The 18,795-nt window shown below is 45.2% G+C and overlaps 1 protein-coding gene across 6 annotated transcripts in view; it reads right to left on the bottom strand.

Annotated features, from left to right (window-relative positions):
- Positions 1 to 18,795, bottom strand: part of AGAP3 (ArfGAP with GTPase domain, ankyrin repeat and PH domain 3) — a 1,746,798-nt gene that overhangs the window by 734,387 nt on the left and 993,616 nt on the right. The gene's annotated exons all lie outside the window — the stretch shown is intronic.

Here is an 18,795-nt window from a genome sequence, read left to right as displayed (position 1 = left end):
AGAGTGATGTTTCGGGTTATCAGAATTAAAGGAAGTGTGCACAACTGTGTGTTGTCTCCTCCGTGTCTTGGTACTTGACTGACGTGTGTCTGCATTAACAATATTAGGCTGATATGCGTTTATCTTACCCAAATGAGGATGTGTCCTCCTAGTTGGTCTCTTCCTCATCCCAGAGTTGAGAAGGTGTTTGAGGGACATTTTGGAGGGTGGGAAAGGGCTGACAGTAGCATACAAAGGCTTAAGGGATAGAGGGTTCATTCTGAAAAGGGAATGGGGATACCATGTCTCACCCAAGGACGTCCTCCCACCACTCACCACGTTCCCTCCACCCATGTGCTCCTCACTCACATATCCACCCCAGGGTCGGGATCTAAAAGCGATGGCCTTTCCCTGGCCACCTGAGAGGAGGATCCAGGGGGAAAAGAAGTGAGGACGCCCACAGGTTGCTCACACTGCATGGTCACTTCTTTCTAGGAAATACTGGAGGAAGGCATCTGACAGATGGTGATGATGTACTGTACCAGCTGTAATGCGTTACACTGCCAGTGCGTCAGATAACTTGAGTTTCTATTAATGCAATTGAAAACACTTGAACATACCAATGTTCACACAGCTCTGAGAGCCGTAAAAGTGTGAGATTGGGTGGTTGCCACCTATTTTATCTGAGAAACCTGATGGTATTCTCCCACCTACTCCCCCAGGATCTTCCATTTAGGTGGCCAGGGACGGCCCATCACTTTTGGATCCCGACCCTGGCATTGGACAAGCTAGGGAGGATCACCTGAGTGGAGGGTCACAGGGGATTGGGAGGAGAATACCCAAGGGCGAGGAGTGGTATTCCCCCTTTCCCAATTATTCACCAACCCACTCTCCCTCAGCGTTAATGGGGTATTTCCAATCACACCCCATCTCCCCGTCCCCATTTCCAATAAGTACTGGGACAAAGAAGAGGCGATCCGGAGCAATGAGGATTACCCATCGAAACAACATAGGAAGACAAAGTGAGGCCTACCATGTAACACCTTTGAATTGTCCCACAAATAGTCAGGCAAGGTCAGGCACTTTTCCCCCCCAACTGTGCACACCTGACTCCACTGAGGACTATAAAAGGTGTGGTTCTGCACAGGTGAATTTTGTAATTTGTAATTGGTTATTTCTAGCGCGCTTAATACCCAGAGGTTTCTAACCGCGGACCCGGGGGTCGAACCTTTGTTGCTCCGCCTTGTATTGCTTCCAAGACAAACGCATTGCCCCCGAGCTGTCCTCCAGAGCGAGCTGGAGATGCAGTGTGGAACACAGGAGCCAAGCAGCAGCAGAAAGCAGTGAGGAAGACCGGGGGAACCTGGAGAAGAACGGAGTGCTAAAACACTGACACGGTATGCTGAAGGGGGTGCAGCGTGGCTATGGAGCCATGTCTCCAAGGAGCCGAAGTGAAGTACTCGACTGCAAGCTGCTGGCCGTGTTTAAGGAACTGCTCATTCCCTTGAGACGTGTGCCGGTCCAAAGGTTGTCAGAGGGGCAGGTGGTGAGACTGACCTCGACCCAAGCAACTATAGGAAGACCACTTGCCAGCCCTGCGCTTACCAGTGAGTTTCATGAGAAAAGGAAGAGAAACACAGTAGCGTGCAGGTGGCTGGAGCAGAATTGAAACCTTGTTGCAAGCTCCATGAAAGTAAAGAAAATATAAAGGAAAGCAGATTGCAAGTGTTGCGAAAGGAAAGAAGACCGAAAGGAAACTAGGTTTAATGTGCTATAGGCGCGTAGATAAAAGTATAAATTAACTTTAAATGTGAAAGACGCTAGCGGTGAGGACAAAAGACGGGAATAGTAAACCGAAAGGAACAGAGGGTGCAAGCGTCCCAAAAGCAAAGGAAGGGTGCAAGTGAGCACGATAAAAAGGAAAGCGTATGCAAAAGGCACAGCAAAGTGAAAAGGAGCAAAAACACAAGTGCAAGTGTGCACAGTTAAAGAGTAAAGCGGAAAGAAAGTTTGAAAGGCATGGAAAGTGCGAAAAGGGGTGCAGGAAACACCAACAGAGGAAAGTTGAGAGATTTATGAAAGTAGAAGAAAAGGAGAGGGATTATTCATCAGAGTGGCTGCGCTAAGGAGAAGCAAAGAGCCTGGCGTTCTCGAAAGTCTCTGATACTGTCCCTGAAAGAACTGTGATTAACGAAGGATGCATCCTAACAAGCTGAACTTTTGTGTTGCATCAAAGGGGCCTAAGCTTGGGGAAGGGAACCCTGAGAGTCCCAATAAAGCTGAAGACTTATTTTGAAACAGTGAGGCAACAGTGAGGCATAGGTTTAGGGAAGGGAACCCTGAGAAGCCTTTGAGGAACTGTGTTGTCTGGTTTGAAACGTGGAAGAATTGAAGCTTGGGGAAGGGAATCCCAAAGAACCAGAGACGTTGAAAGTTGTTTGAAAATATTGCAAGAACCCTGTGGAGAAGGTTTCATGAACAACCCTTTTTTATTGTAATAAACGTTATGACCTTGGCAGAGCTACACTTGGTGGGAAAACCACTGGAAACCAGCCTTGGTTTAGAATTCTTTTTAAACCATTATTTTTCTTTTAAGAAGACTTCCTACCACATTTTGTCAAAGAGTGAGGGCAAGCATAGCTTTAGACAAAGACAGATTTTTGTTTTGGACTTGCAGACATCGACGGCCCATAGAAACATCAGTTGAGGGAACAATCCCTTTAGAGTTAGGGCCAGTTAGTAATTACACCAACACCCGGGAACTTTATTAAAAAAAGATTTCAAACAGTTACTTTTGAGTCTGTGTCTCTCTTGATACCATGCCTGTCTCACATTTATCTTACTGAAAAATGTTTGTGTAGTTTGAGGGAGACGGATCGGAAGTTCATAAATATTTGGTCTATTGTGGGACCATTCTTAGTTGACCAGACTCATGGGACTTGACATGGCCCAGAATTATAGTCGGTTTTTTACCAATGATAAAATTCTGCTATAATCCTATAGGCTTTATTAATAAGTTGATCTTATTTATATGAAACATTTTTTAAAAAAAGAAACTTTGGGAACAAGATGGGTTCTGAAAGGGTGGCAGAGCAGCCCATGCACCAGTGTTGCTGCAATTTGTTCTGGACTTACTTCGCTATTCCCTCTCCATGCCTGAGTGGCAAAGCAGCAATGCAGATATAGCATGCATGCGTATGAATAGGTTTATGCCCGGTAGTTTGGATAGTGACTCCAGTTGGAACACAGCGATGAAGAATGGCAGAAAATCCACAGCCCCTCTTCTGGAAATGCAACAGAGACATGCCAGTAAAGTATCCAGTAGTAGTAGTGCCATCATATATGGCAGTCCCATAAGAGGGTCACAGAGATTGGCAACCTGCATCCCATGGACAACTAACTATTTTGGTTGAGGAACACAAGTGTGCCAACAGTCGTGAGGTAAATGTAATAAGGTTTTTCAGGGGAGAAAGTCTCCCCTGCGGTTATGATTAGAATACCTAGAATACAATGTTCAAGTTTAGCAACAAAAGGGAGTGGTCGAGATCCCCAAAGTATGAAAATAGTTTGTATGTAGTCTAATGCAAACAAGTGATCTTCATTGCGATCTGGTAAAGATGGAGTGTACTAGCGCATGAATGATTAATTAGTAATGTTTGAAGAGCCAATATCATGAAGGTGAAGCACTTATCTCTCCAGCCACATTCTGAGAAGTCAGTACCACACCTTGAAGAAAGCTTCTTGAATCCACCAGGACATATGTAGTGATCAACGTTAAAGTTGTGAAAGTGTGTCAGGGTTCATTGTAAGAATAGATAGATTAGAACTCCCTCGTTCTTAGTGTGACAAGAAGATAACTTGAACAGATAAGAATATCAAACCAAGCACTCCTGGATGCCATCATGCTGTTATCTGATTGGCATTGAAATTAGGCACGTTTTCTTTGATTAGATTTCGCTTGGGAGGAAGACATGCTTGAGCCACTGTGGTATGCAGCACAGACACTATAAACTGAAGCCTTGAGTTTGATGACAACGAAATAGTTAGGTTGATGGCGCATCCAAACTGCAGAGAATGTTGCAAACAATGTTGACACTGGTGCGATCTTGATGCTGGTATTGGGGTTCTAATGAGCCAGTCATTGATGTAACAGAACCGAGGGCTGTCCTGGAGTCATAGATAAGCCACCACCAAAGAAATCTCTTTTCTAAAGACTGTGGGCAGAGTTTGGGTGGTCAAATGGGAGGAATTTGTATTGTTAATGCACTCTTCTGTCACAAGCATACAATACCCGTTTCATAGAAATGTGACAGTAGAGAGGGGCTCTTAGAAAGTGCCTTCTCTCATGAGAAGCACAGTATATATTAGGCCAGATCAACAGCAAAGGGAGGAACATAGAGGATGACCAAATTACACAAAAAAGACAAAATGGGAAAGAAAACCTACAATATGCTTTCAAAAATACAACCAAAAACATAAATTCAGCTCCCAAAACAAAGGAATCCATAAAGGCATTTCTGGAATGCCAGTTTGTAAATTAGGAACGCAGGTGGCTATTAGATCAATGATGGTTATACAGCATACGTAGAAGTCCCCAAAGTTGTTTTTAAACAAACATCATCGATTTAAGAGTCATCTTCAGTTCTACCCAGGCCAACTACTGGAAGATACCCAACAAAGTTGGAAATGTGAGAAGGCTAACCCCAATCTCAGCCTACAACAGCTTCCAGGATTGTCTGTTTAGCCTCTCCCCACAATTAATGATCGAGAGGTGAACTTCATAGGCGGAAAGCTCTAAAAGATTTAAACGGAAGCCCGGGAAGGAGTCTTAACACTGGACAGTACAGTAAGGTTGCACAAGTACAAGTCTGACACATTAGTGCCATGTTTGTTGGCAAATACTTATTTATAAAAGTGAAAGAAAAAGAAAAGTCTATCTTGCCCTATTACTATGAGGGGTGCCCTACCTCAAGAAAATACTAAGGACTGTGTCAGGATGTCCATAAAGTAAAATGGCCACCGTCCTGTGTCCAAACCTATTTCAGTCCCTTACACTCTAAACTAACTAAAGAAAACTAAGTGTCGTTAATCCTGTCATTAAGGCTCCTCTCATTCTGTATATAGGTTCCAAGGCTCAATCTTGTTAAATAATCTTTTACTTCAAAGTTCACTTCTTGAATGTTCATGCCAACATATACACAACACAGTCCCTAGGCCTCGGGAGGGAACAACTTCCTCGGTCCATGCTTCAGTTCACAAATGTTCTATCAGGTCTGGCTCACAAGCCTGCCAGACCTGACTGCAGACTTTACTCCCTACAAAAATTAAATGTCGAAAATATCTCCAGGTCACCAATGTGGTATCAAGTCTGGTTCACTATCCTGCCAGACTTGACTACATATTTTAGAGTTTCAAAATGTTTTTTCTCCTGGGAAAGCGGGCCCGACCCCTTGTTCTGATCTCTAGTGTCTCTTCTCCTTCTCGGCCTTGACCCCAGATCTCTCTGGACTGTTTCTGGGTCTCACTGGTTTGTTCTGTCGCTTGTTTATTTTTTCACTGAGTTCCAGATCTTTTTATACTTTCTTGGCCTCAGCCCACTGATAATATATGTCTTTGTGCTGGTGTGGGTCTTGACACTTGAATTCTTCCCTGGCGGGCTTTGCCCGTTTCCATTTGGGCCCCAGACACTGATGTGCACTGGCAGAGCTTGCCCACTATCATATGGGTCCCAGACCCTGATATTCTGTTTCTGTTGGACCCCTGTCCCTGTTTTACCTGGTACCCACTTGAACACACCTGGTGTACTCTCCTGGCAGGTACTGTTTTTCACAAAGTTTGTATCAAATTGTATAATTCCTCTGTTATCCCCTTTTACTTCTCAGGATGCATGTTTATCTCTTTAATCCATTTAGCTCCCTTCGTGTCCCATTAGCCGGTCCGACCCTTTCCCTACCTTCGGGATGTATTGGTGCGGTCTCCGGTCTCTCCTGGAGGAAGAACAGAACTTCTGTGTTGCTGCCACGTAGAGAATCAGCATTCTCTCTTCGGCGGCCCTACATCATTGAACTCTCCCTCACGCCCTTGGCTGCTGCGTTCTCGGTTCTCTTTCGCCGGTCGTGCGTCCGTTCTCTTTACCACCGGCTAGTTCCCTGTTGCTAGGGCCTCTTGAAGATTCTCTTCTCTCCTAGACAGGGTCTCTGCTTCCAGCCTTTCGGTCCCTCACCACAGAACCAGCGTCTCGTTCTTTACTCCTCCAGGTCTGCCTGGACGCTGTATTGAGCCCTTCTTCCCTTTATATGATTGAAGCTGTCTCTTGTAAGTTGCACCGCGCATGTGTTGGTTCAACAGTGGGCTTTTGACTTCTTGTTCCATCTTCCTCTTGTCAGTGGTGATTTGTATTTTACCTGGGTAAACTTCACTCTTCCTCGTCCCAGTACGTTTAATGAAACCCTCTACTTTACTGAAACACAGAGGTATGGGGGACCAGAGAGGACTGAGTGGGGTGTAAGGACAATGGGGACAACAATGGAGGGGTGAATACGCCCCAGGCTATAGTCACTACTCTCGTGGAGGGTTCATTTTTATCTATTTTATTGAGCATTCGTTAGGCGCTTATACAACTAATTAGTGTTTCAAAGCGCCACAAGGCTAAATGGGAAGGGAACAGGGGAAAAACACAATGGCAATACCAGTAAAATACAGTCATGGTCCTACTAGGCCCTGTGGCATTCGGATTTGCAAATGCAGTGAGGAGAAGTGCAGGAGATGGGGTGGGTGGGAGCAGAGGAGAGGGCATGCCCTGGCTGAGGACCCGGGAGGGAGTGCTAAGGGGCGCCAAGGAGGAGAATCTCAGGCAAAGTGTGAATGCAGACGACTCCCAAGGGTGAGATGCAGAACCGCCAACCAGGTGCTGTAATTGACTGGGAAGAAGGGCCAGTAATCCTGTGAGGTTCATGAGGATCAGACCACCAGTCACCGCGGCAGTGGGGTGAATAGTAGGGAAAGGAAAGAGTAGAGAAGAGCAGAGTTTTGAGCAGTTTCCGGAACTTGAGGAGGTCCAGCTCAAGCCTGAGAGGGGCAGGGAGGCTGTTCCAAAGGGACGTACCAGCCGAGGAGAGAGCCCTTCCACCCACTCTGTGCTAAGAGAAGCATTTGACAGTCAAAAGAGTTGGAGTTAGAGGAGCGTAGGGCTCTAGCAGTGGAGTATTTCTGGAGGGAAAGTTGGAGATAGCGTGGTCCCAGGCCCCAGAAGGCCTTGTGGATGATGCAGAGGGTCTTGAATTTGATCCTTGCAGCCAACGGGAGCCAGTGGAGAAATTTTAGGGCTGGAGAAATACAGTCCCTGGGCTTGAGGCCAAGGATAAATCTTGCAGTCCTATTCTGGATTAGCTGGAGGAGGCGTAGGGAGGAAAGAGGGAGATTGAGAAAGAGGCCGTTGCAGTAGTCCAGCCTGTAGAGGACAAGAGCTCTGGAGACATTGAGCTTTTGGGGAAAAGGGGAGGATAGAAAGAATGCCTCTGAGGAGATGGCGCTGGAAGTGGGACTTCTTAGTAAGGTCCATGATGATGTGAGGGATGAAGGAGAGAGCGAAATCGAAGATGGCCTGAGGTTTCTGGCCTCACAAGATGGTGGGGGTAGAGGGCCCAAAGAGGTTGGCCAGAGGGAAAGAGGGCACAAGTGTCCCAATCAGAAGGATCTCTGTCTTACTGGCATTAAGGCAGAGATTGTTATCTGCACACCATGCCTGAATGGTGGACAGACAGTAAGGCATAAGAGAGGAGGAAGAGGAGGTGGTAGAGGGAAGTTTGAAGGAAAGTTGTGGAGGAGGAGAGGAGGAAATCAGGTGAGCAAGAGGGGAAGAAAGAGGTTATAAAACCAAAGCGATAGCATAGAGCACTGGGGGACGCTACAGTAAGAGAGTAAGGTGGTGGAGGAGAAAGGTCCCAATTGTAACTGGGAAGGGTGATTAGTTTCCCTCCCCATAAAATCCACCCACCGAGTACCACCTCCAGGGAGACTATCGGGTAGCAGCCTCACCTCCCTGGCCTCATAAGAAGGGGTTCCACCCATGGAAGCAGTGACGATACCATGGGATTTGTCACAGTTCCCCTAAGTATTAAATGGGGAGATAAATCTACAGGAACAAATGTGTTAAAGAAAAATAATTGAGCAGGAGAAATGCACATTCAAATTAATCAGGCTTCTGGGAAGTTACACATGGAAGGCAGGTACCACTCGCAGGTGTCTGCCTTGACGATGAGGAAGCTTTCATTTGGATGTTTTGGAGGTATTTGTCTACCACCCTTGAAGTGTTTGAAGTACTTAATATGCATGTTTATTACAATGTATAATGGGCAATAAGCAAGATTTCTAACAAAGTCTATTATCTCAGACCCGGTTAACTTGGAAAAGAAGGCACACCAGGATTGTCTACTAACCTCTTTATTTTCAATTTAGTGATAGAACCGCTAGCTAGTGATTTGCAAGAGAGACAATATCACTGGTAATGACCTGGTCATATTTGTGTCTCAGCCATAGACCTTCGGCACAAAGTGATTAGCATTATAGGAAGACTATGGGAGGATGGCAGGCATCAAAATAAACAAGGGTAAATACATTGTGATCATACCACTTTCATCAAGTTGTTTCAATCACATTTTGGGGAATAATGAAACTGGGAAGCAATAGAGTAAAATATCAAGGCATCCAGACTGTGACTGATCCAAAGTGTTTACATCGAATAATCAGAAACCAAAATGAAAAGGGATTTCGAGAGATGTGAGAAATTAGATTTCTTAATCCAGAGTAAAGTCCAAACCATTAAGTTGTACACACTGTCCAAGATATATTGTCTTCTTCAAATGATAACCATGATGATAAATACAAAGGAGCCTAAATTGCTGTATGAATAGATAAAGGAATTTCTATGGAGTGCAGGGAAACAACTTCATATGCCGCGGCTTGTCCTAACCAGCGAAATAAGATTGGGTGGGTTTGGACTGCCCAAGATTGAATAATTTCATGCTTTCAACATACTTCAAATAAATCTTCAATAAATTGATAAGAGCTGGGAGTTTAGTGCTTATTACATTGCTATGCTTACTTGATTCAATGCCTAACACAAGCTTGTAAACTCACAAACTAAAGGAAGACCCATTTTCTCAAAGCTGAGCTTCCTCCTTCACAAATAAGCTCAATACTGTAAATTGCAAGCAAATTTCAAGAAATCTCTCGATACTTTTCTTATTCACACTTGTACTGCTTTTCGAAGACTTGAAGATCCTACAAACTTCACTTATACCACAACATGTTTTGGTAATCAAACCTTCATCAGATGGCTACGTTGAAAATAAATTAAACCTATTTCTTATTACCTGGAATATGTGCCATCAATTCTATTTTAACCACCACAAAATTCAAAATACACTTCAATTTCTTACCAAAGTTGCATTTCTGATCTCGTACAAATTCACAAATGGCATCCACTACAGTCTAGTGTCAAATCCTGCACGTCATCAGTTTACACCCTGCATGCTGGTTTTCTGCTCAAAGAGTGCAGTTGTAGCATGCCATCTGTTGTTGTTTATGCTAACTTCTCTCAGTTCCTATTCCTACTAAAACAGTGAGGAGTTTTCCTTTCAGTAGATTGTGTGCCATTACTAACAGTTGCATTTCTTTTGCGCAACTAAAAAATGTTTATACCATATTATAAACCAAACTGTTAATGTATTTCAAATTCAGTCATCAGTTTCCTCTACAAATATATGGTAAGTTAAACAACTCCCCCACCCTCCCAACTCATATTACTTCGTATTATCTGGCGTTATAAAAAGATTACAAAATATCTTAATTCAAATATAAATTCTCACTGCTCACCTATAATATGCTTCCATATTTCTCCACATTTCAATGTATATCATCTATGGTTCATCACCTGAATTGTTTGCCATTATTATTCACATACTCTTACTCTTTATTCAGCTTTCATAGAGAATCTGCAATTTTCCATTCTTCAGTCACAACTAGTGGCCAAAGAGGATTTAAATTATGTATACAAAGCTGTTCTTTCTTGTATAGTCTTTTTTTATTAAGCTCCTTGTGGATGTTTATTTTCTGGAGAGCGAATGTGCAGAGGAAGTGGAGATGCAGAGTGAACTGGAGGAGCGGGAGGAGGAGGTGGAGAAGAAAGGTTGGAGAGGGTGAACTTTGGGCAGGAAAGGGGGAGAGAGGAGAAGATATTGGACGTGGTGGAAACCAAGGAAGAGGGAGGAACGCAGGGGAAAGAGGAAGTGATAAAGATCAAGGGAGGAAACAGAGACAGTTTGAAGAAGTGAAGAGTAGGCGGGAGGAAAGAAAAACAGAGGTTGGAGGAAGTGAAGACAGGTTAAGCGGAGGGAAGATTGGAAGGAATGAGAGAGAGAGAACACTTCAAGAGGAAGGAAGGAGGAGAACAGGTAGAGTGAAAAGGCCTATCGTTGGAGGAGAAAAAGCTAAAAACAATACAGATGGGCAGTGAGAACATCCCCAGAGGTACACGGCCAGTTAGTAAGACAATAATAGTCTTGTTTTCAGAGGGGTAGGGGAAACAAACTTGTGATGAGGTGGTAAGATCATCTTACAGCTGCAGGGACAGAACTGCATCTTAGGAACAGTCCCCCAAGTGTCAGCTTAGTGAGCAGGAATGCAATACTAGTTTGAGCAACAGGGTCTGGTCCTTGAAACAGGGATGTACAGAGCGACTTAACCAAGCATCTAAATGTTCTCCTCAGCTGCCTCAGTTCGGGCGATGCCACAGACCCTGCTGGAGCAAAGATTGAAACTCTGCCAGAGTGGCATTTTCCAACCCAAGAACAACAAAGTGAAATCTACCTGAGAACATCCGGTAGAGGAGCATTGTGCAACAAAACCAAGTGACATCAGGAAGAGAGCTGGGGAAAGATAGACTAGTTGGTACCAAAAGACCTTTCTTGAAAAAAAGAGAAGAACAGCAAATCTGTATGTTTACGAACACCATTGAACATCTACATTGGAAAGACAGACAGACATTAGTGATGACCCAGGGGCACTTTTGCCATAAGACATCTACAGAGGGTACCAGGCAGCCTGGTTAACCTTAAATGAAGCAACTCGCAATCGCCATGAAAGGGAATCTGGTGAGAGAGTGTTATAAGATCTCTAATTAGACTCAGTCTTACAAAAGCGTGTGGATAGGAAGACACAGCCTTGAGACGTTTATGTGTTACTTATTATTTTAACCCCTACAACGTTTCTTATTACATTCAGGCACCCTTTTTGTGAAACCCAAATAAAGACACTATTGTCCAACTGCGACTTGTTGGTCTGATTGTGTCCCCCCCCCCATGTCTTTGTGACCATTTTTTTCCCCCATCTTTGGTCTACTTAAATACATTTCATCATCCATTCATTGATTTCCATCGGTTTTAACAAAAATATCCTCCTGTAGATTCTGCTCACTGAATAGCATTTTCAAAATGGCCAATATTTTTCCTAAATAATCTTACTTTGAAAGACTTGGTGACTGTATGCAAACATGAATTGCATCCCCTCTTCTATTTTGCTGATACTTTCCTTTGGAGCTAGTAGCACATTTCTGTCTTGCACAATAGCTTTATTTTGGAATTTTCAAAACAGCTGCATTGTATTTGTGTTCTTAAGTTAGATTGTTCAACTTTTACTCAACAACAGAATGCACATTTTTAGTGTACATTCTTCTGCTCCTCCAAATTTGAAAATATGGTGCATGCTTTAATATAAGCAGATGATCTGAAACCCCTCTTAATATGTGCTCCAATTAATGGTTTTATGATAGAAAAAATACACATTTAATCTGCTCCTTTTTACCATTGTATCCCGATACCTTTATGAATGCTTTACCTGCTTCTATTGTGAATTTTATGGTTGCAAGTTTCTGATTTAACTCTGTGGGAAATTCTTCCTATGATTCCCCATCTTTTGTGACTGGGCCAGGAACCTTTTCCATGTAAGGAGGAATAATAAGAGTGGGCAACTGAAATCACTAGGACAGGGTTTCGGATAAGGACACAGCAAGATGTCAAGGAGGCCAGAGAAAGTGTACCAAAAGAGGCTTGGCTGAGAGAAAGGCATTGCCACATTTCTTTTAAGGATTGGTGCAACAAGATATTCTGGGAGGTGCTTGGACCTGTACACATAAAATCCCAAGATGCCTGTGTCGTCTTGCAGTTCCTCTCTCCTTACCATAGATTGTCCTGTTTTATTAATCTTTGGTCATTTTTCATAATGGCTGTCTATTTAGAGGACTTTAGTGTGACTGTGCTGGGGGCACAAAGCATGGAAACATGTGGTGAAATGTTTATTGTTCCAGTTGTATGTCCTTCTCATTGTTGGTACCAACAAAACAGATTTTATTTGTAAAAAAGAAATCGTTAATAATGTGTGCTATGACTACAGTGTAAATTATCTGTAGTAAAATCAGATAACCCCTTTTCCAATGACTGCAGTTTGGTAGTCACAGACAACTCCATTCCCATTTGTAAGTATTGTCTACAACAGGTGCTTATTCTGCCCTAGAGTAACTACTACCCCATCATATAGCTACTCCTGGTGTCCTACATTACTGCACTAGTATATCCTAGATTATTGTTGCCTCAGAGTTTTACTGCTCCGAGATGGTCTAAATTAATAGTTACCCCACCTGTTGCTGCTCCCTGGTGGCATAAATTGTTGTCCCACTGTATTACCACTCCCTGGTATGCTGCTTCCGGGTGGCATAGATTAATTGCTGACTCACTATATTGCTGCTCCGTGGTGCCCTAGATTAATTGTTCTTCCATTGTATTACTGCTCCTTGGTTTCCAGTATAATGTGATTTTGCCCTTTTGTGTCAGATTCATGTTTGTCGCACTGTGATTCTGCTATTTGGTGTCCTGCTTTCAATGTTGCCCCATATTTGCCCTGCAGTTAATCTGACTTGTTCCCTCGTATCCCATATTAATTGTTGCACCTCTGTGATTCTGCTTCCTTGTGCTTCATTTCCATTGCTGGCCACTGTGGTTTTGCCTCCCTACTCTCCCACATTAACTATTGTCCCACTGTGATTTTGTTCATGCTATCTACCTGAAGGTGTCTCCCTGACTAGTCCCCGGCGGTCTGTCATCCAGGTAGCCAGGACACAGCCATCGCTATTGGATCCAATTCCTGGGGGTAGACCAGTGAGGGAGGATCACCTGGATGGGGGGTCCTCAGAGAGTGGAAGTGGGACACCGGGTGAGACGCGGTATCCCCCTTCTTGTAACACCTTTTCCCCATCCTACCACATAGGATACTCAAACACTCTGCCCCTCACCCCGCTTTTCCGAGACAAACCCTTTCGCACACCATGAAAGACGACGGACAAACACCAGAGCCATTTATCTGACATGTGCCAACACAAGGGTCAGGCAAAGTCAAGCAATTGACCAGAATCACACACACCGGACATCCCTTTCCCTTCCCCACAGGGATAAAAGGTGGAACACAAGAGCATACGACGAGCAAGGCAGACCGCACGAAGAGAGAGCTATCCAAGCACAGCAGCTAAAGAGGAGGAGTAAGGCGGCAATAACTGAAAGGCTGACAAGGAGAGAAGCGACCTTGCCCTTTCTGACCCAGGCCTGCAAAACCTCAGTGGAAGGAAGCGCAAGACAATAGCTGGCGTGTTGTTGTAGCCGATACAAGCTGTACACGCAGCCCTCCTCCGCTGATAACCAAGCCAGGGAGAAACACTTGCTACCGTGGTACAGTCCTTGATTCTAGATATGAGAAAAGCCAAGCGGTTCATCACAGCCGGTGAGTCGAGGGGAGAACCGATAAGAAATCGAACTTTGATGAATGAAAGTTGCAAACTGGCAAAATAAGTGAAGCTCAAAGAACTGTTAACATTAAGGGAAAACCAGCTCCAGAGGGGTCCGGCACCATGTGGGTGCTCAACCAAGAGACTCTGGTTGATCCCACGTTTGTTAAAACTACCAATACCAGAAGGCCTTAGAAGAGCGCAAGGAAAAGGTCAAAGTGGTCATACAGGGGTCTAGCAAAATCCCCTGTGCAGTCGAAAGTCTTTGACTGACAAACCAGTGAAAACCCAAGGGAAGTCTCTCACCAAACTCTCACCAAATAGCCTAACCAGAAACGACTCTGTAGGAGGCAACACAAATTACAACAAACAAAATGTATATAAGAAAACAGGTGACTTAGAATGGTAATATTAACCTAAGGGGGAAAGTGCTTCAAACGAAAGAGCAGTGGTAATTAAATATACAAAATAACATTATAAAACATCACTGGAGGCAGTGGTGGGGTCAGGTAGGAGATGGGGCAGAGGGAAGTAGGAGCTCCCTCTTTAGCAAGTAAGTGAAGTTAAAGCAGAGCTTTGAATAGATCCACAGTTGGGCTGTCTTTTATTGTTATGGGCACTGGATTCCAGTGTAGTGGGGCGAGTAATGAGAACCAGCAGAATCGAGAGGAGGCACAGGCAGAGTATGGGACTATGTGAGGTTGAGTGCAAAGGACGATCAAAGGAAATGAGATGGTGAGTAAGCGGAGATACAATCAGATAGGTACTGCCTCACCGATCTTGGCTCACAGAGGAGTTCTACATGAGGCTATACTGTACGGAACTCATGGCGGCAACAGTAAAGACAGACACAAGTGATCACAGTTCAAGAGTGTTTAATAAACTGTATGCAGGTTGGAAAAACACCTAATCTAAAACTAAATCTAACATGGGATCAAGCGTCGACCATCAAATGAAAATAAGGCAGTCCTAGTGGCGTTGTGCCAAATAAAAAGGGCCTATACTAAGAAACCTATTGCCAAACTTTACAACTAATACAACAAGGGTATGGGATGGTTCTCAAGAAAAGAAAGAAGTGTTCACAAATATTATGCAAAGATGCATTAGCTTGGATCTCCCTTCCCCACGTTTTGAGCACGGGGTAAGATGTCATGGAGCACAGCACACACTAGAGCTTTCCCAGCACAAGTCGACAGTTCCACAAAAGTTCCTTCAACAAAATGAAAGTTTGTTTACTGGTTTTACTTAGGATGAGGATTCTCCACCCCTGGGTTCCCCTCTTCCGGGCGCTGACCCCTCTTTACTTTCAGCCGCCCTCCTCCGGGTTCACTATAGCTTTTCCTTCACTCACATATCTTAATGTCTTTCTATTTTTTTTTTAAATTGAGTTGTATTGATTTTCTAATCATAGTTAGACACTCATTAAGATGAATACAGTCGGGCAAACACCACTCTCGAAAACAATCCTACTACTGTTAATTGGCTGCTGCCACTCAAACCCGCCTCCCTTACCCCCCCACCTCCCTTAGGAGGTAGTTCTCAGTTCATCTGATTCCAGAAAACCCCTTCAAATATATCAACGCCTGAGCAATATAGGAGGTATCAACTTAAACTTATTGTCATTCAAGATGTCTGCACATTGTCCAATCTGTAATTGGGACGAGCCAGGCCCCATGTCCTACCTCCTCTGTTCTCTCTTCCATCCCACCTCACACAAATGTATTACAGTACTGCTGCCATTCCATTTCTACTATCCTTCCCCCCTCCATGAATAGCTGCTGTGATCTTCTCCATCAAATCTTTCCCATGCTGTGTAACCCCATTATTTCAATGTGAGCAGGGTCGCCCTTTTCCAGTGTCTGGCCCGATTAGCTCGGCCCGTCAAGAGAAGAAAGTGCACCAACGGTGGAAGAGCATACCATCTATCCCCCCTTTTCTCCAAGCCAAAAAGTATCAGCAATTGGGTCCCGTACTAGCCCCCCCTCATCTTTAATCCACCCTAGGACCTCAAACCAGTACACCTGCACCCTGGGGCAATCCCACCAAATATGCCAATAGTCTGCATTGTCACCGCATCTGTGCCAACACTGGGGATTCACCAAAGGGAACATCTTCGACAGCCGCCTCTGGTCGTACTTCCATCGATGTAATAATTTAACGCCATGCAGTTTATATCGACAGGAGATCGACGTTTTAAAGGCTCTCCGGCACATTTTTTGCCAGAGGAGTTTGCCAGAGGTATTCGTCTAGCTCAATGCCCAGGTCCCTTTCCCATCTATTGCGCAGCCCTTGCACCGCCTCCCCCTTGGATTCTAGTAGGGCTCCACAGAGGCGTGCTATGAGACCTTTTACCTTTATATGTCCATCAAGGACTCTTTCCAATGGTGTGAGATCCCTCTGAACGGTGTCCCTCCATTTTCCGGCTGTGAAGATCCCTTTCAGCCTAAGGTAGAGGAACACAGAGTTTACCTATGTCCAAGTCTGCCTCTAGTTCTTGAATGCTCACAAATTTTCTATTCTTCCACAGCTGTCCCACTCTGGAGAGGCCGCCCTCAAACCATGTTTGATACCTCGAGACCTCTGGTATAGCATCCTGAACCGGTGGTGCCCATATGTGGCTCATCGGCAAGGGCCATGCTGTGATCTCTCCCCTTTTTCATCCCATGTTCAGCACCTCCCAATGGACCCTTAGAAATGGATGTTCACGGAGTCTCCTCGGTAGCCTCCCGCTCGGGACCCAGAATCATTCCCAACCGTCACTGGGAGCATATGCCAATTCTCCAGAAATACCCATTGTTTCTCTGGGTCCTCCCTCAGGTGTGGGACCAGTGCCCTAAGTTGTTTTGCTCTGTAATATAACATGAGATCTGGGAGTCCCACGCCCCCTCTATCCTTTGATAGTATTAGCGTCTTATATCCCACCTGGGGTTTCTGATTCTACCACAGAAATCGCAGGATCCATGACTTGGCCTCTCCGAGGTGTGCTTACGGGGGCCCTGACTGGGAGCATTTGGAAAAGATATAGTACTTTCGGGAGGAAATTCATTTTGACAGCATTTAATCTTCCCATCCATTATAGCTGACCCTTGCCCCAGATTACCATTTCCGCAAATAATTTCTCGAAGAGGAGAGGGTAGTTAGCCTCGCCCAGGTCTTCCCCTGGCCTGACAATATTGACTCTCCGGTACCTAATGCTATCACTCTGTATCTGCAGCCCCAGCAGCTCCAGTGTCTCGGTCTGTTTGGGAACCTTTGTTTAAACCGGAAAGATTACCGACTTATCTTTGTTTACTTTGAGCCTAGAGTATTCCCCGTACTCCGCGATTATCGATAGTGCCGCGGGGACGGAGCCGGATGGATTCTCCAGGTGCAGTAACACATCCTCTGCATAGAGTCCCAGTTTGAACTCCCTCGTGCCCACCCTAATGCCCTCAACCAGTGGGGCCCTCCTTAGCTGTTCTGCCACCATCTCCTTTGTTAGTGCAAACAGGAGAGGCGAAAGGGGGCAACCCTGTCTAGTCCCCCTCCATAACCCCAAAGCCCTGGACAGCCACCCATTTACCGTTACTCTCGCTGTCGGACATCTATAGAGCGCCTGTATCCCTCTCCTTATCCGATCTCCCAGCCTGAATTTCTGTAGAACCCCATCAAGAATCTCCAGTCTAGCCGATCGAAGGCCTTTTCAGCATCAAGGGATACCAATACGGATACCCTTTTCCCTTTGCTGCTGCCTCCATCAGGTGCAGAGTCTTCCGCAATGTATCTGCGCCCTGCCTGCCTTGAATGAATTCCACCTGGTCTGAATGAACCAATTTGGGCATGAGGTTCTCCATGCGTGTGGCTAGTATTCTAGTGAATATTTTTGCGTCCACATTGAGCAAAGAGATGGGGCGGTACGATTTACAGCATTCCGGGTCCCTACCCATTGAAATCACTGTGATTAGGGCCTTTCCGAATGAGGGTGGGGCTTTCCCTGTGTCTAAAATGCGGGTAAACAATTTAGCCATGTGCTGCGTCAGTGACCCTGCAAAGCTCTTGTAGAACCCTGCTGTGTATCCATCTTCTCCGGGGGCCTTCTCTAGTTTCAGTCCCACTATTGCTTCAAGGACTTCCTCTCGAGTAATCACCTGTTCCATTCTCAGCCTATCATTATCATGTAACCTAGGAAGTGGCACCTCTCCCAATATCTCAGCAATTCCTCTCGTCTTCCCACCCTCTCGTCCGTAGAGCTGCTCGTAAAAGGCGGCAAATCCCTGGGCCACCTCCTCTGGAGGAGAGTGCAGCTGACCCTCCGAGTCCCGAACTCCCAAATCCCACCTCTACGCCCTCTGGCCCCTCAGTCTGGCTGCGAGCAGAGCGTCCGCCCTATCCCCCTTCTCATAGTTTTTTTGTTTCAGGAACTGGAGGCTAGCAATCACCATCCCCAGCTCCCGCCTTTTCTCCCCTGCCAGCTCCTGGTCCTCCACTATTGCCTCCTCTCCTTTACCCTCCACCGTGTCTAGTTTCCTGATTTCGACACTTAGTTTCTCAGCTTGCAGAGTTCTAATTCTCTTTTTGGCTGCCCCTTTCCGGATAATAAGGCCCCTCCACGTTGCCCTTGCCGCGTCCCAGGTAATACCCAACTCCACCTCTGCTGTGTCATTCAGGCTAAAGAATTCCTCTACTGCTTCCCGTATCTCTTTCTCAAAGACAGCATCCTTCAGCAGGTTGTCATTACAACGCCACAGAGATTCCCGGGGCCTCAGGCCTGTCAGTGCAAGTCCCATGATTACCATGTCATGGTCTGACCTGCTAATCAGTGAATGCTCGCTAAGAATGACCCTATTAGCATGTCTCTGTTCCAGGAACCAGTAGTCGATCCGTGTTTGTGTGCCATGGACCGGGGAATAAAAAGTGTAGCTCCTCTCTGCCGGATGACCTTCCCTCCATACATCTACCAGTTTTTGGTCATGCATATATGCCTGGAGACGGCCCTCTTTTCACCC

Source organism: Ambystoma mexicanum, chromosome 2p, assembly GCF_040938575.1.
Source record: "Ambystoma mexicanum isolate Mex_15411 chromosome 2p, UKY_AmexF1_1, whole genome shotgun sequence".
Classification (NCBI taxonomy): domain Eukaryota; kingdom Metazoa; phylum Chordata; class Amphibia; order Caudata; family Ambystomatidae; genus Ambystoma; species Ambystoma mexicanum.
This window is presented reverse-complemented; position numbering and strand designations above follow the sequence as displayed.